The 15,499-nt window shown below is 34.3% G+C and overlaps 2 long non-coding RNA genes across 2 annotated transcripts in view; one reads left to right on the top strand and one right to left on the bottom strand.

Moving 5' to 3' along the window:
• The window catches only part of LOC119644525, a 35,915-nt gene extending 21,231 nt beyond the window's left edge, over positions 1-14,684 (top strand). Inside the window, exons 2-3 of the long non-coding RNA XR_005248532.1 lie at positions 12,382-12,442; positions 13,745-14,684. This is a non-coding gene — a long non-coding RNA (uncharacterized LOC119644525). The remainder of the gene's footprint in view (positions 1-12,381; positions 12,443-13,744) is intronic.
• The window catches only part of LOC119644523, a 66,825-nt gene extending 52,106 nt beyond the window's left edge, over positions 1-14,719 (bottom strand). Inside the window, exon 1 of the long non-coding RNA XR_005248531.1 lies at positions 14,470-14,719. This is a non-coding gene — a long non-coding RNA (uncharacterized LOC119644523). The remainder of the gene's footprint in view (positions 1-14,469) is intronic.
• Positions 14,720-15,499: the final 780 nt, after the last annotated feature.

Here is a 15,499-nt window from a genome sequence, read left to right as displayed (position 1 = left end):
AGCTCTTGTTATACCGGTCGACGACCGAATGACCAATTTTCCCTCTTACTGCAACATGCTCACGGTCAGAAAGAAATAAGGAAAGAGAAAGAGAAAGCGAGGTTGCGGGCATAGCCTAGTGGGTGTTGCCCAATCGGTTAGCCTTGTGCCTTTGCCGACTATGCGCTCAACTAAAGCTTCGACCAAAATAAAGTCTGTTGCGATTGAGATTTGAGCCAACGAACACTGACTTGATGGTCTTCATATCTGGCTACGCGTGCAGAGTTAACCTTGTCTGTACTTTCGATTGTCCATAAATTTTTGTGTTCAACATACACCTCACAATTTTTGGCATATTTGCCTCAAGAACGAAAGCTGTCGAAGATAAATCCGACCAGATCAACCGATTTTCGTATAATGGCTCACCCTTAACAAAATCAAACCTCTGAACATAAATCACTGAATATCAAATATTTCGGCCCAATTAGGCCCAATTTTGAAATCAATCATCTCATTAAACGTGGGCCTTAATGTGGCAAGGAGATCTCATTTGTAAGGCTTGATGATGAAAATTTCTCTGTATAGACGTAGAAATTAAGGGCAGCAAATTTTGGGCCACTTAGGCCTATTTCCCATACCTCACCCCGCCTAAGTTTCTCATAAAAAGTAAGTCTTTATTAACTTAAATTTTGTAAAATAGTTGAAGAATAGGATCTTAGACGAGGAAAACCAATTTTGTTAAACTTGGACCACTTCAGCTCATGCGTGTCGACTATCTCTTATATAAAGATTGCCATGAAGAGTATGCCTTTACATGCAAACAAGATGCATTTTTAGTAATAATATTATAAAAATCAACCAAGAATTGCTTTAGGCGAAGTAGTGTAAACTCTTTAAAGTTCATGCTTGCGCGTCCACAGATATTTTACTTGTTTAAACTATAGAAGAAATTATTTGGGCGAAACTTTAGATCTTATGTTAAGCTTCATTTCCTCGTCTCGTTCTAGCAAAAGGGAAACAAACATGTATCAAAAGTTAAGTAAGGGGCCCCCACCCATTAGGCAGAGTTTTCACTATAAATATCTATGAAGTCGTAGCGTAGCTGGTATAAACTATTCCGCGTGTATGCCAAGCTATCGCGAACAGAACGAAGAACTTAATATGTATGTTTTCATCCCTAATTTGGATATAAAAACAAACATAATAAAATTCACTACGAATCCCAACTAAGTACTTAACATTAGAGAAATGTTCTTTATGATAGTTCTTCAGGTAGTTTCATGAATGTTTTATAGCACTTTATAGCACTTTATTGCAGAGCAGCAATACAAGAAAAAAAACAAAAAAAAAGAAAGCAAAGAAGCATTTTAATACTTTTGTGAAAAAACGAATGAATGAATGAATGAATGAATGAGTGAATGAATGAATAAATTACATAAACTGGACCTTGGAAAATATTAAAATCAAGGTACTTTATATTTTTTACAATTAAACATCTTGAATGAATGCAAAAAGCTGAAGGAAGCTTGGTGCAGTTTTTAAAGAAAATAACAGCGGCATGTAATTTCATTTTTTCTTTTTTCTCTTCTAAGATTATTATCAACCCATTTTCATATTTGATTACAAGACTCTCTCCCCCTAACATTATACTTATTTCTAATGTCAGTTTAAGGTAGACGACATAAATGTTACAACATAAAATCGCTTCTTTTCTTGTGTTAAATTAAAGACAAGCCAAAGCACGATGGCGCGAAGCAGCCCACAATTAAATACCCTACACCGGCAAAATAAGCTTTCATATGCGGAGTCGACGAAAATGTGGTCCGGTCTGGACTGTTTTCAATAGCGTAAACTCGTCGGTATATCAAATTTGATCAACCGCAACCTTTAAGTCCAACAAAACGGACAGACAGACGATTAGATAAACTTAATATATGCTCACACACATCACAAGTGGTGTAAGGTATAAGAAAACATTTAGAACAACTAAAGCTTTTTGTTTGGTTTATGAATTTGGGTTTTGTTTATTGTAAGTAGAAGAAAAAATGAAAATATTTTCTTTGCCAGAATACAAAAATTATTCAACGCAGCATGTGTCCTCTGCAATTTAAATAAAAACTCAGTAATTGAAGTATAAATGGTTTTTGCTTATGTTTGACTTTTTTCCCCCCTCATTTTTGCAAGTATTTCTCAGAACACGTTTTAATAGAAGGCTTTTTAACGCAACTCACTTTTTATACAAATATTTGATTATAAAATAAATTATATTTTGCCATTGAAGAATCTAGAGAATTCTTGAAAATTCAGCATTTAACTTGCTTGAGATTTAATATATGTAAAACAATTAATTTCGCCGTCCAGTTGCGAAAAGCTTCATACGTAATGTGGAATCTAACCGCGATGCAACGCTTGTCGCGAACTAAACGGTTCAACATCAATTCCGGAACTTCTCCAAAAAAATCAATCACACTCCTCCGTAGATTAATTTGTTGAAAAATATTTCAAGAGAGAAAATATATGTACGTGTTATACTTCATCGCGACATGAACGCATCCACACTACAGCTGTGATGCATGGACATATTAAGTTCGTCCCAATGTAGGCAATATACAGAAGGACCCGAGATAGATCCCAGTTCTATAATACCGATCGATACAGAAAGTCACTCTGAATTTTCTCAAACGGTCTTGAAGTATGTCCACGTTCTACTATAATGATTGATTCAGCTATCAGCTTACCCGAGGAAATAGGAAAAAAGTAAAGGAAAGGAAATTTTTTTGACTTCCTACAATGCGTACCTTTATAACATGATAACAAGGGCTATCATAATCCTTTAATGATTTCTTGGAAATTGAATTTCAGCGACTTTCAAAACAAATGAATCTAAGACTCCTATAGGCCTGTGGACGAATCAACACGACCCGTATGCTTAACTCCGTCTCTATCTATTTTTATTGTCATTTAATGAAAGTGTGAAAATTATAAACACAAGAGCAATAACGAATTAATTCGTTAATGTTTGTCTGATTTAGTAGTGAGCAGCTTGTTTCGCACCAAGCACTCGGAGATAATGGCTCAGAAGGTATCTCTAGGGCAAGTTGGGAAAATTTTAAATCAAAAATAAATTGAAAATTCATAAGAATTTTATTCAATGAAACGCAAACACTCATTAAGCACATGATTCCCTAAGGCATTAATTCGCAATTAAGTATTGAGTGAGCATTTTACGCTTTTTCTTTTTATGCTAATATATCAAATGAAATTTTCTTTAAATATTTATTTTAAGATTTTATCAAAGAGATTATAATCGAAATAATGTGTAATAGGATTGATAGTCTTTCTCGTTTGTTTGCTTCTGTGCATTGTGACACTCGCAGATACATTATCAAGGGAGTATAGAATATGTCGCATATGCGTAAACACGGTAGTGAGAGTAGCTTTCATTCTTAATCTCATTACAAATGCAAAGTTGAAGGAATCTTTCCATAACGTTTATCACTGCTATGTGTTCTGCGGATACGTACTTGTTATGAAAACCATTGCTGATATTTGTAGAAATTATCAGACATTCACGCATTTGTCTGCACACGTAGTTTACTAATCAAACAAGAAGATAAATGTAAAGCAGTAATAGACTTTTATTTGCAACAACCGCGGCCACAATGTGGCTCACCAATCGTTTCTCGAACTTCTCTGTACGTCACTAAAAACGAAAGGAAAAAAAAAGAAGAAAAATACGCGTACCCTTGAAGGCGAATCTTGAACATCCACCATTTAATATACATTGTGTTATATGTAAAATGAACTCAATTTCTTACTTAAGTAAGCCAGTAGGCAGAAATTACAAAAGTGACGTCACTTGAACGGTTGTAATCTGTAGGCTCATGGTCGGAATGATAATAAATTTTAATACGTGTAGCTTGAAGGTTGACGTTATTCAGAAGAAGGGGGCCTCTCAACGGTGTTGCTATTTATTATGTATCAAAACCGGAGACTTATTGAGTGATGTGTTATAATTGACGCCTTTGCGTGCTTGCCCAGCCGAGGTAATTAGTTAAGAGTTCACGCACTTGAAGACAATCCACAGTTTGTGCCTTTGCTACAAGTGGTTATAAGGCTTATACGAAAAACTAAAGCTTCGTTTACCGCCACAAAACCACAAACTTAGTTGTTGGTAACAATAATCAGGGTCAACTACAACTACTGTGCAGTTTCTCAAAGATTGCAGCGTAATAATCGAATTATCAAAACTTTCAGAGACATAGCTATGTCAGATTGTTGACACGGTTTAAAATATATAAACAGTGTTGTGCCCATCATCACCAAAAGCTCACCCATGCGCTATTCGTCATATACGTAGAACAGTAAGTTAATTATATAAACCTTTAGAGAAAGAGAAGAAAAATTAATTTCATTGGCAAAATGCTCCATGTATACCATCCTTCCTGAACGTGAAAAGAAAAACTCTTCACTAATTCGTAGTGCGGACAAAATTGCTTGAATTGAAGTTTGAGTTGCTCTTCTCCGTAGTCATCACTAGATCATGAGAAATTGTTCTATAAAATGGGCATAGAATAGATAGAGAAGCGTAGGACTGAGCGCATCTATATGAAAGCAGGCTATGCTGATAATAAAAGTCGCATTTTGCAAACAAAAACAAAAAGCTTTTTTTTACTTTTTGACTTGAATCTTTGATCAATGTCTTATTTATGTGTTCGTCTGCATTATAAAGCAATATAATGTAAACGATATATATATTTACCTATATATACGATGCGTATTCAAAAAAAGCTGACCTCTTATTTTCCTCAAAACATATTTACAAAGTGCGTAAATTCCAAGTAAGATTTCTTATCGATCATATGAGACTTTGGTGAGAACATGCGATGCCCCGCGTCGTTATAGTCGAAGAAAACAACGAGCAAAACTTTCGCATTTGTTCAAATTCGATGGTCTTGGCTGTTCTAGCCGCTCCCATTGGGATGATTAGACTTTGGCCTCACCATCACAACCATATACCAATGTTTCGTTACCAGTTATGACCCTTTGGAGCAAGTCTGGGTCGCCTTCGATGTCATTCAATAGCGCATGAGCGATGCTCATGGGACGATTCTTTTGGTCCAGATTTAAGGATTTCGGGGCAAAGTTCACTGCCAAGGAAACAACCGATATGCCGACACCCTCAGCAACTTCTCTGGTAGTGATTCGATTATTCTCCATAAGAATTTTCCGCACCGCTTCAACGTTCGGTTCATCGGTTGTTGGCGTGTAGTGGCGCCCAGGGAGGTCGTCGTCAATAACTTTTTCTCGGCCTTCTGTGAAGAATTTGTACAACTTATAAAAAGTTTTTTTTTTTTGCTCAAAGTACTCTTGCCAAAAGCCATAGCCAACAATTTAAGTGAGTTGGAGCACTTAAGTTTATTTTTTACACCACACCAAAGCACTTCTTACCTTTATACCTAAACCAAAAATGCACAACGACGGATAATGTTGGGGACATGAGTAATGTAAACATGAGAACAGCAAGAAACATAAAAAGTCATTTTTTGTTTTGAACACACGCATACACGATATTCTCGGCTTCGATGACTTGATAATGTTAATATACTACCATCCACAACGAGTGGCAAAAAAATGAGATTAGAAAGGCATTAGGCATTTGCTACAGCCAAGTTCGACAATTCATATGTCATAAATGAGAGACATGGGTAAGAAATACCTTTACACACAGAAAACACACAAGTCCTAGAGGAGTATTCTTTATAAAAGGTCCTGAAGGGCTTGCTAACGCATGAAAAAATTACCAGTTTTCAAATATTTATTAAAGATAATCATAATCTGAGATGTGGTACATTATGAAAGAAAATCTCATAAGCATCGTATACATTATATATATATATATATAGTGTTGCGTTGATTTATTCGCTCTTCCGTCGCAGAGTCAACAAAAGCTTAGAATAGACTCAACAATATTACAAATTAAAAATGTAAATAAAATGTCTGCGTAAGCTTTTCAAGTATTCTTGATGTGGTAGTGATGCACGTACGTGAGGTTTTCATTCTTTTAATACCTCACACAAAATGTACACACACACTTTGAAACTTATGTGCACACAACATATGTTCACTTCATGTTCACTTTGTTGGTAAGAGAATTTCTAGCTGTTTGCTAACAAGTTAAATATTCCATGCACAAGAGTGACTTGTGTTTAGTAAGTTACTTTACATATGTGGCCGATTCGCAAACACAAGTATTTCGCTTTCTTGCGTCATGTTTTTTATGAAAGGAAAATTTAAAAAAAAAAAAAAAAAAAACTCAGGTGTTTTATTTACTACACCCATCACCGGCAGGTAAAGGATATATTTATTTTGTCAAAACGTTTGCAACGCCCAGAAGAGAGCCTTAGAAACATGTTTCGCCTTTCCGTGTACGTCTCGGTCTGCGGTAAACATACTCCCGGTCGCAAAAATTAGGAAGTCGAGTGCAAGTCACGCAATTTAGATACCGAAAGTGGACCACACCGTCCAAAGGACACGCCTACAAAGTTACAAAGTTAATCAAAAGCAAAACATATGACTTTTTTGCTCATTACCCGTAAACTACGGCAAGTGCAACGATAAACACTTGCTCCTATAGCCTATGGACGATCGTACAGTACTTGTATAAAATTGAGAGAAATCGACCTTGCCCACCAAATATTACAGAGTATCGAAATTTTATATTTTCTATACCACTGCAAGGATATATTAAGTTTTCGAGGATGCACGTAACATCCAGAACGATTTGAAGTAGAACCACCCTTGGTTATACCGATCAATTCAGAATCACTTTCTGAATCTAAGCTTGCCCATCCGCCTGCCCTTCCTATTGTGTATCTTGTGTTTGACGTACGAAAATTTTAAGATATTTAGAAGAAATCTGGTGCAATGACGTACTTTGGCCCAGAGACGACTGCTACTGGAAGTGCTACGAGTCAAACCAGTTTTTCAATCACTTCCCATATAAAGTCTTTTTTTGAAAACTTGTTGTATGAATAACTGCAAGGTGATGTAGGGTACTTAACGACGAGCCGTTGCTCACATATAGTTCTTCCAGTTGTTTGTTACCTAAAGCCGATGGGCTTATAAGATTCAGCCACAACTAAACATAATTTCGTTGCTTGTTATCATTTATTTATTTATTTTTTGTTTTCTTGTTCTCTCTTTTTTCTGTGCTAGGTTTTGGATGAAAATTTTCGACAAAAATTTCATAACACTATTAAGAAATGCTTAGAATGCTGAACCAATTTAATATGAGTAGCTTTTTATAAATTTATTAACAAAAAAAAAAAAAAAACGTTAAAAATAAGAAAAAAGAAACTATATTCAGTTTAAGTCGAACTTTTTTTGTAGTCATCATTAGCTTGTGTATATCAGTCACGTAGAGCTTTTGTAGAGACGGATGAATAGCAGCAGTCAGGCATAACTTCGAAACGATAGTCAATTGTTATATCGCATGAGAAGGCCCTGCCCGATTGTATATTTAACTTCAAACTGGAAAGTGCAGGTAGCGTCAGACATATCTCTCTCAAAGTTGAGTTTGCGATCCAAAATCACTCCCAGACATGACGTAGAGCCCAACGGATCGATAGGATTCCCACTTAATTTCATAAGCAAGCTGCAGATTCAAGACGGAGGAGAGTTAAAATGTCTAGCTTTGGTCATGCTTGTTTTAATACCCAGCATATTTTCCATTATTTTATACAAATTGGCAGCATTTTGCGAAATCAAATCTATATTTGCCCAATGTTCTGTTTTCCGAACTTAAACCAAGACAAGTTTGTCGCTCGAAGCAAACTACTGGGAGCGTAAACGTGATTTCAACGAGGAGATACCGTTATTCACTATGAACGACAATATATATATATATATATATATTTTAAAGGGCCTTTGCCTGTGCAGTGCATGCTTTCCTACGTTATAAATGTAATAAACTAAAATCTCCTCTTAGTTATATATAGAAGACAAAAAAAAGGAAAGAACACATAAAGCCATAGTAAAGGAAGTGTGAAGGAAATGTTTAGTACGAAATTTTTAAAATTTAATGTAGATCCTTATATACGTAATACAGGAAAGCATATGAGTTCAAATATTGTTTGCTATAATCCTTAAACTTCGAAGGCAAGAAGCAATAAGATGGCATAGGTATTCATAAATCGCAAACATATACATAAACATATGTTTATATATATCTACAAATTTATGTTTACACGTGTATCGTGTATGAATGTTTACACATGTTGTTTATTCACGAATGACGGAGCACATATATATATAGCATATGAGTAAATAGCATACAAGTTGATATAAACAACTAGCTTTATATCAGAATTGTGATTTTATGTTTGTATATGTATAAATGAAAATTATATATGTCGAGCTATAAAATATCTGAAAACACACATATGAATCGTATATGAATCGTAAGGCATTGAAAACAGCTGTTACTCTGAAATGATTTTTAATATGCGCAACATGAGTTAACGATATATTCGGTAATGCTTACCGTGCAAGCATACCATCACTACGGTCTAGACTTTATCATTGTTTAAGTACATTATTAAATAACATTTAAACGTCATTTATATTAAGAGTATGTGTTACTTTTATTTCTCTGCTTTTACACGAATTTATCATTCATGCAATCTTAATACTTGAAGCTAGTGTGAAACATTCTATAATACATACATATGCTTTTCATAGTTATATTATATTATGCACGAGAACGATATATAATTAATTTTTAGTTTTACTAACTGTAAATTACATCTATATGTACAGAGTTAGATGGCGTGCATTAAATAATTCGTAAAAATATGTCACTTTATTCAGTTCGCAAAATATAATCTAAAAATATTTTATTGTGAAAAAAAAAGGAGAGAACTGTATTTGCCTTGAAGAGAATTTCGGATAGGCACTGTTCATGTAATTAAAGCCATTCATGGCCCTAAATAGTCAAGTGGAAACTTTCTGGCACTGAGTCTTTGTTTGCTTTTGTTAAAAAATAAGACAACTTTCAGCAAAGTTTATCCATTTGCGCGATATAATTATTTGCATCGCAGGCGGCTCTCGATAGAAGTTAACTTTTGTCGATAAGATGAGACTTAAATTAGACCGATCTTTCTTTCTTTTCTATCAATCGATTCGCAATTGATTTTAGTATATCTGTCCGCCTGTCTGTCTATCCGTCTGACATATAGCAATCACCAGTTTCTGAATCGATCTAAGTTGATCGGTCCGTCTGTTCATTTGTTCGCCGTGTTTTCTTATGTTCAATCTAGGGACCATGATTTTTGAGATATTTTCATGATATTTGGCAACTCCTCGTATAAAACTCAATTTTAAAAAGTATTAAGTGGAAAAACACTTAGTATCGATTTTAGTATATATGTCCGTCTATCTGTCCCGGCATCGATGTCTTTCCATATATTCTCCTATCTAACCTCACTTCAGAGTCACTTTCTCAATCGATCTAAACTTGACTGTCCCTCTGTCCGTCTTGTTGTCTTGTATTCAACTTACATGCCCCGATATTCTTGATATTTTTATGATATTTGGTACATAAACAGGAAAAAGAGTTATGTCGAAATATTTCTACTTTGTATATTCTCGTCCTCACTCTCACTTTAAACTCACCTTCTTAAACAATCTAATCTTATTTGTCCGACTTCTTTTTTGTGTATAATCTTCAGGGAGCAATTTTTGATATGTTTTTATGATGTATGATGTATTGACATGAAAAAGAATTATATCGTACCGTTCTTCATGCATAGTTCTATTTTGAAGACACTTTGCTGGAAAAATTAACTTACCATTGCCAATATTTATAAATTGCTTCATCCTTCATTTCTTAAAATTTTTCAAGTCGGAGTTGCCCTACAACACCGACAAGGGTGAATAAATTACAAGGTTCTCGCAAAAGAAAAACATTTATTGTTACATATATCGCGAAGGAGCGCTTTATACGCTAACTTGTCTCCCATTTTGTAATACGAGATAACACCAAGAGACCCGGATAAAAGTAGCGCCACTAATATAACTGAAACTTATAAGTTAACCGTGGGCATGTCATAAAATTTTGAATCGCTTGATTTGAAAGTTCATATAATCTGAAAATCATAGTGATCTCATAAGACTTATTGAGTGAGGTGTTACTTCGTGTTTCGATAGTTTATTGTTTCAAAGCTCATGTCACAAAACTTGGAATATAAAGCTAAGGTTTCGTGTGCATTTAGTTTTAGTTAATAACCGCAGATCAGATGTGCGCAACCCTGTCTCAATAGGAAAAAATAATAACTTTTAATACAATTTAAAGCTGCTTTGTTAAAATGGACTTGACCGGTTCAAAATCCCATGGATTATAAGTAAAAAACTGCAACTCACCACAGCACACTATGACAGATAGTGATCAAATTCTACCAATATATTACATACCTCAGGTAAAAAGAAAATGCGTAGAAATGTTTTCAGCCATCTAATGGTTATCTTCTTCTTCTTCTTATTCTGTAATTCAGTGAATTTAAAGTAATGGCCGCTAAAAATTTTCTCTAAAAGACGAACGTATTTTTCTTGCATGTTCTTAAAGTTCAGAGAATCACCCAAAACGTTATTTTATGAAAATGCTTAACTTATTAATATAATCATATAATGATATTAGAGACTTTAAAAGCTTAGAGTAAATTTCAAAGTAAAATTTACTTTTTATTCCTTTATGGAATTCATGGAATTATTTCTGACTATTATGGGGTTTCCGCTCTATAATACCTAATGGCTTTCAAAGTAACCAAGCAAACAAAGTGTTTTCTTTGAAATTTCTAAGAAGAACAAGAATATAATTGACATGTAATTAATGTTGGACTTTATTCCACAAAATTATTCCCAGTTAAAGGTTAAGCTAGTAGAAGCATATTACATTACAAATTAATGAATTTAGCTTAGCATCCATAATTGACTTTAGAATTGAAGTGAACAAAATGTCCGCTAAATTATCACAATATTATCGTTTATATCATAATAAAGACATTATTGATGTGTACACTATCCTGATCAAAAAGGAAAAGCATGTAACATAAGCCAGAATAACCACGAGGTACGAATTTTATCAATTGAAGTAATTTCGTAAAAACGTAACGTAACCTTAAAAAAAAAAGGAATCCGGCAAGAAATGTAAAATATCCCAATGGAACTTTAACTGAGGAAAATGAGATCTCTCATCCTCTTTGACGAAATATGACATGAATATTCCTCTAACAGCAATTTCTCCGGTGTCTTCATAGTCAATGGCTTAAGAATAAAAGATCCTCGTCCTAATGACAGACCATGTGCCATATTCCTAGAAAACTCTTTATCAGCTATAGAACTTAAAAGCTGTCTGTTCAAATCAAAAGGGAGGTCAGTCGGTCTCGATCGCATATCATAATCATGCAATAGTTGCTCCGATTCCAAAGACTGAAAATGTCCGCATCGAATGAGACTATCGTCTTGGTTTCTTGAATCCAAGCAGCTGGCTACTATGCAACAACTAGGCTTCAAGTGTGGTTAAGTCTGACGAAATCATGGAATCTTGGACCGAAATCCTTAAGTTACTTCAAATCATTTATGTCGTATCGGCTAGAGTTCAACAATCATCTTTCTGATTCTTTTCCATTGATGAATGGCATTCCACCTTATAAAGAGATGCGAACATCAATGAATTCAACGCACTCAACGATGGCCATCGTGGGATGAGTTCATTAATGTTTTTCTTTCTTATATTGACAGTGTAAAATAATCAATTTTGTTATCAACAATATTGTTTTAAATTTCTTGCATCACAATATTCTTATTGGAAAAGAACTATTAACAGAAACACTTTAATTTTTTAATGAAATTATACTCCAACATTCTAAATTGCAGTCCATTACAAATCCTTAATTGCTTGCCTTGATTTCTTTGCCTTTTCTAACTCAAATAACTAACATTAATATCTAAAATTTCAATTTTTTTTTTTTTAAAATCATTTCTGTATGATTGCTGTTAGTAAAAAGATCCTGACTGGTAAAACGTAATAGTCTGGGATCATGTACATATCTGTTTTCCTTTTAAAAACTCTATAGCCTCGTTTATTAATATTTGCTATGTGCTACACATAGTTTCTGTCACTTTGTTTTAAATTTTGTGTACTGAAGCAAAAGTGACAACAAGACTTCGCCAATAGCAATTTTGACCTAAAACAGTCTGACGAACTTACGAAAACCCCAAAATGAATCAGCAAACTTTTGTGCTCCCCTACAAGAATAATTAAGTTCTTTTATAAGCCTGCCTTTGTTTATTTGCCACATCTTCTTTATTTTATTTCAATTTTTATAAATTTTCCCTTTCTAGCGCTGCATAATATCCGACTACAATGGTCAAAAATGTTCAGTAATCTGCTGAGGAGTAAATCGTAAGTATTTCTTCGACTTGCATGCTTAAACGTCCGAATATCAAAAAGGCACAAAAATATTATATGGCCGGTTTTACCGTTGCCTAGTAGAAACATATGGTTAGTGATCTATCAGTGATTATGCTCGAAACAAGAGACTACGTTTTCGTCAGTTATCGCGATACAAATTTTTTCGTTTCATGCCGTTCCGAGATAGACCAGTGTGTATGATTTAGCTCCGTCTAACTTCTGGCTTTTTTTATGAAAGCACCTTTCTATATAGAAGTAAATCCGCCTGAGCCGCCGAGTAGGCAAAGAGTCTCGACTAGCAACTCAACGGTCGTGTATGATCAAATCTCAAGTACAGTAGAGTTTTCAATAAAGCTGATAGCCTTGATGCTAGTGATTTAAGACTTTAGTCTCGCAATTTATTCTCTGACTAAACTGGTAATAATAATATATAAAAGTAAACATGCGTATTTCATCTGTTACTATGGGCATGATATTTGAGACTGTGGGCACTAGTTACCCAATGCAAGTCATCCCGTTTGAATGAATGTGAATGAGAAAGTGATATGTATTTACATATATATAAGGAGATAAAGTGCTTGAGCTGTCTTCTTACGCTATACCATTTGCAGTACAATGGTATATATGCCACTTGCAGAACGATAATATATTAAGTTTATGCGGATGAAATGCGCACAAAAGAACTTGATATAGAATTGTCTTTTATTACAAAGATCGATTCGTAGTCACTTTCTGAATCAATCTCAACTTGTCTATCTGTATATCTGTCCGTCCATTCATATGTCTGTCCGTCAGTCCGTTTGGTTTTTATGTTCAACCTATATGCGTGGCATATTTTTGACTTACTTTAAAAATATATAGCACACCGGCCTGCTTTGGCGTGAGAAGGAACGCCGTTGAAATTGATTAAGATCGGACTACTTTTTTGCTCATTTCCGCATAACGCCTTTTCTTGAAAGGTCGTTAGATGAATAACTGTATTGAGCGAGTTGATGTAGCGTGTTTAATGATACTCCCTTTGATAGCTAATTTACAAACATATAGTGTTTTGATAATTGCAAGCACGCACAAGTATTTGAGCTATACATTCAAATCGAAAAGGGCACCAAGTTTAGTAAAGATCTTAGATCGAGTTTAAGAAAAATATTTGCAAAGTTTTGAGTTATAATTTAAAAATTCAACAATTTTCATATTATTTTTTACACTCATTTTTTAAACTTAAAGCTTTATTTCTAGCTTGACTCATATGATATAACCCATATATATATCTTTTTTTTATTATTTTTTTTTTAGGAGGATATGAAAGGCAGATATTTCGAGATTCTTTATGAAGCGGAACATCGAACAAATGCAGTGGAGAATACAGCAGCTGAGCGTTACTACATCTCAACTTGGTGCTTCTAATATTTCTAGGATCGAGCACTGTCATCATGCACGTAATTGTGATATCTTCCCTTTTACAGATGGGCTTAGTAAAGCCCGTCGAATGAATACAGCAACCGATCGCTGTTATCGCAAGCCAGGTTAGTGCATGTAATGTTCTTTCACGGCAACGCTGTCGTCATCACGTTTTCTTCTTCTTCTCTAACATTCCGGCCGGGTCTTCCTTTACGGATTGGCTTAATTCCACTGGGTTGAAACGTCTCGTCGTAGTATAATCGTCGGATCATGTCATGTTGTTAACATTCCTCACAATTCCGCGGTACTTTTGTTCGAACTAAGTACGAAACTATAAATGTCGTTTTCTTACCGCATAGGAGGCTAAGAAAATCTATACAAATCGTGAGCACAACTTAGGCTATATACACTTCAACAAAATCGTACATTTTCCCAAAGGTGCAAAGTTAACCTTTTAATATGGCTTAGCGACAATCTATCTATCCTTAAATCAACTCTTCATAACCGTTCCAAATTTAATTACTTTCCCGTAAGCACAGAGAGGAATGGAGACGGTAGGTGTAAGGACAAGTAAGTGGTGCAAGTAATAAGTTTAACGATGATAATGATTTTTCACTTACGTTTTTAGGTCAAAAAGTTTTGTTTATTTACAAACATGCACGCGTTTATAGAAATTTAAGTTATCTCGTAAGCAGCTTACAACAATCACTTATTAAACATTACTCACGCACATCTCATCATTTATTATGCATTATAATGATGATTTTAGCACAATACACGCCGTAATGCAACATCAACATACCTACGTCTGGGAATGAAGATGAAAAATTAAAAGTTCAATGTTTTCTTCTTTTTTTTTTTTTTTTTTTTTTGATTATTTTTTAAGAAGAAATTTAATTTTTGAAACTTAATTGAAAAACATTTTCTTAGTTATCATTATTTTTGTTTAACTTGAACTATGGACACAAAACATTTGAAATTATTTGCAATTTATTTTTTAATACATAATTCAATATTTCTCATTGTGACCGTCCACGTTGTCTAACAAATGATAACTGATTTCTTAGCATCGTGTATCGTCGTTTTTAACTGCTAACGGCCACGACAGGATTACGGACTTAATACTAAATAAGAAAAAAAACAACAAATTTTTACTATAAAATTTGTGCGTACATTCGTTACCGTTATCTTATGCCCCTTTAAATATGCTCGTTAGTCAGCGCTTGTTTTGAAAACACAACATGTTCGAAGCCTTTCAAACATGTTCGTTATGCTTGTCTTTACCGTTAAGGAAATAGAAAAATTCCCGGAAACTGTTTGTTTCGAGTATGCGTGCTTTGTATCTACATTTAGCAGAGATTTAAATCGTTTGCGTTAACTTCAAATTTGAAATTAACACTGAACGTAACCAAATATTCTACACATACGTTATGTTATGTAAAATGATTGTTTCCGATTTTATGTTTTTGTACAAACCTTCATGAGATTAGATTTTTCCCGTCGGATTGTGATTTTTAGGATAGTTTAGACTTGACTTACAATTCTTCGAATTGTTTACAGAGAATTTTATTTCCAATATTGCAGTGCTGTTCTTCTTCTTGTTTGTACGAATCTCCCAATCGCAGCCTCTTGATATGTAGGAATCCATTC

Source organism: Glossina fuscipes, unplaced genomic scaffold, assembly GCF_014805625.2.
Source record: "Glossina fuscipes isolate IAEA_lab_2018 unplaced genomic scaffold, Yale_Gfus_2 124421, whole genome shotgun sequence".
Taxonomy (NCBI): Eukaryota; Metazoa; Arthropoda; class Insecta; order Diptera; family Glossinidae; genus Glossina; species Glossina fuscipes.
This window is presented reverse-complemented; position numbering and strand designations above follow the sequence as displayed.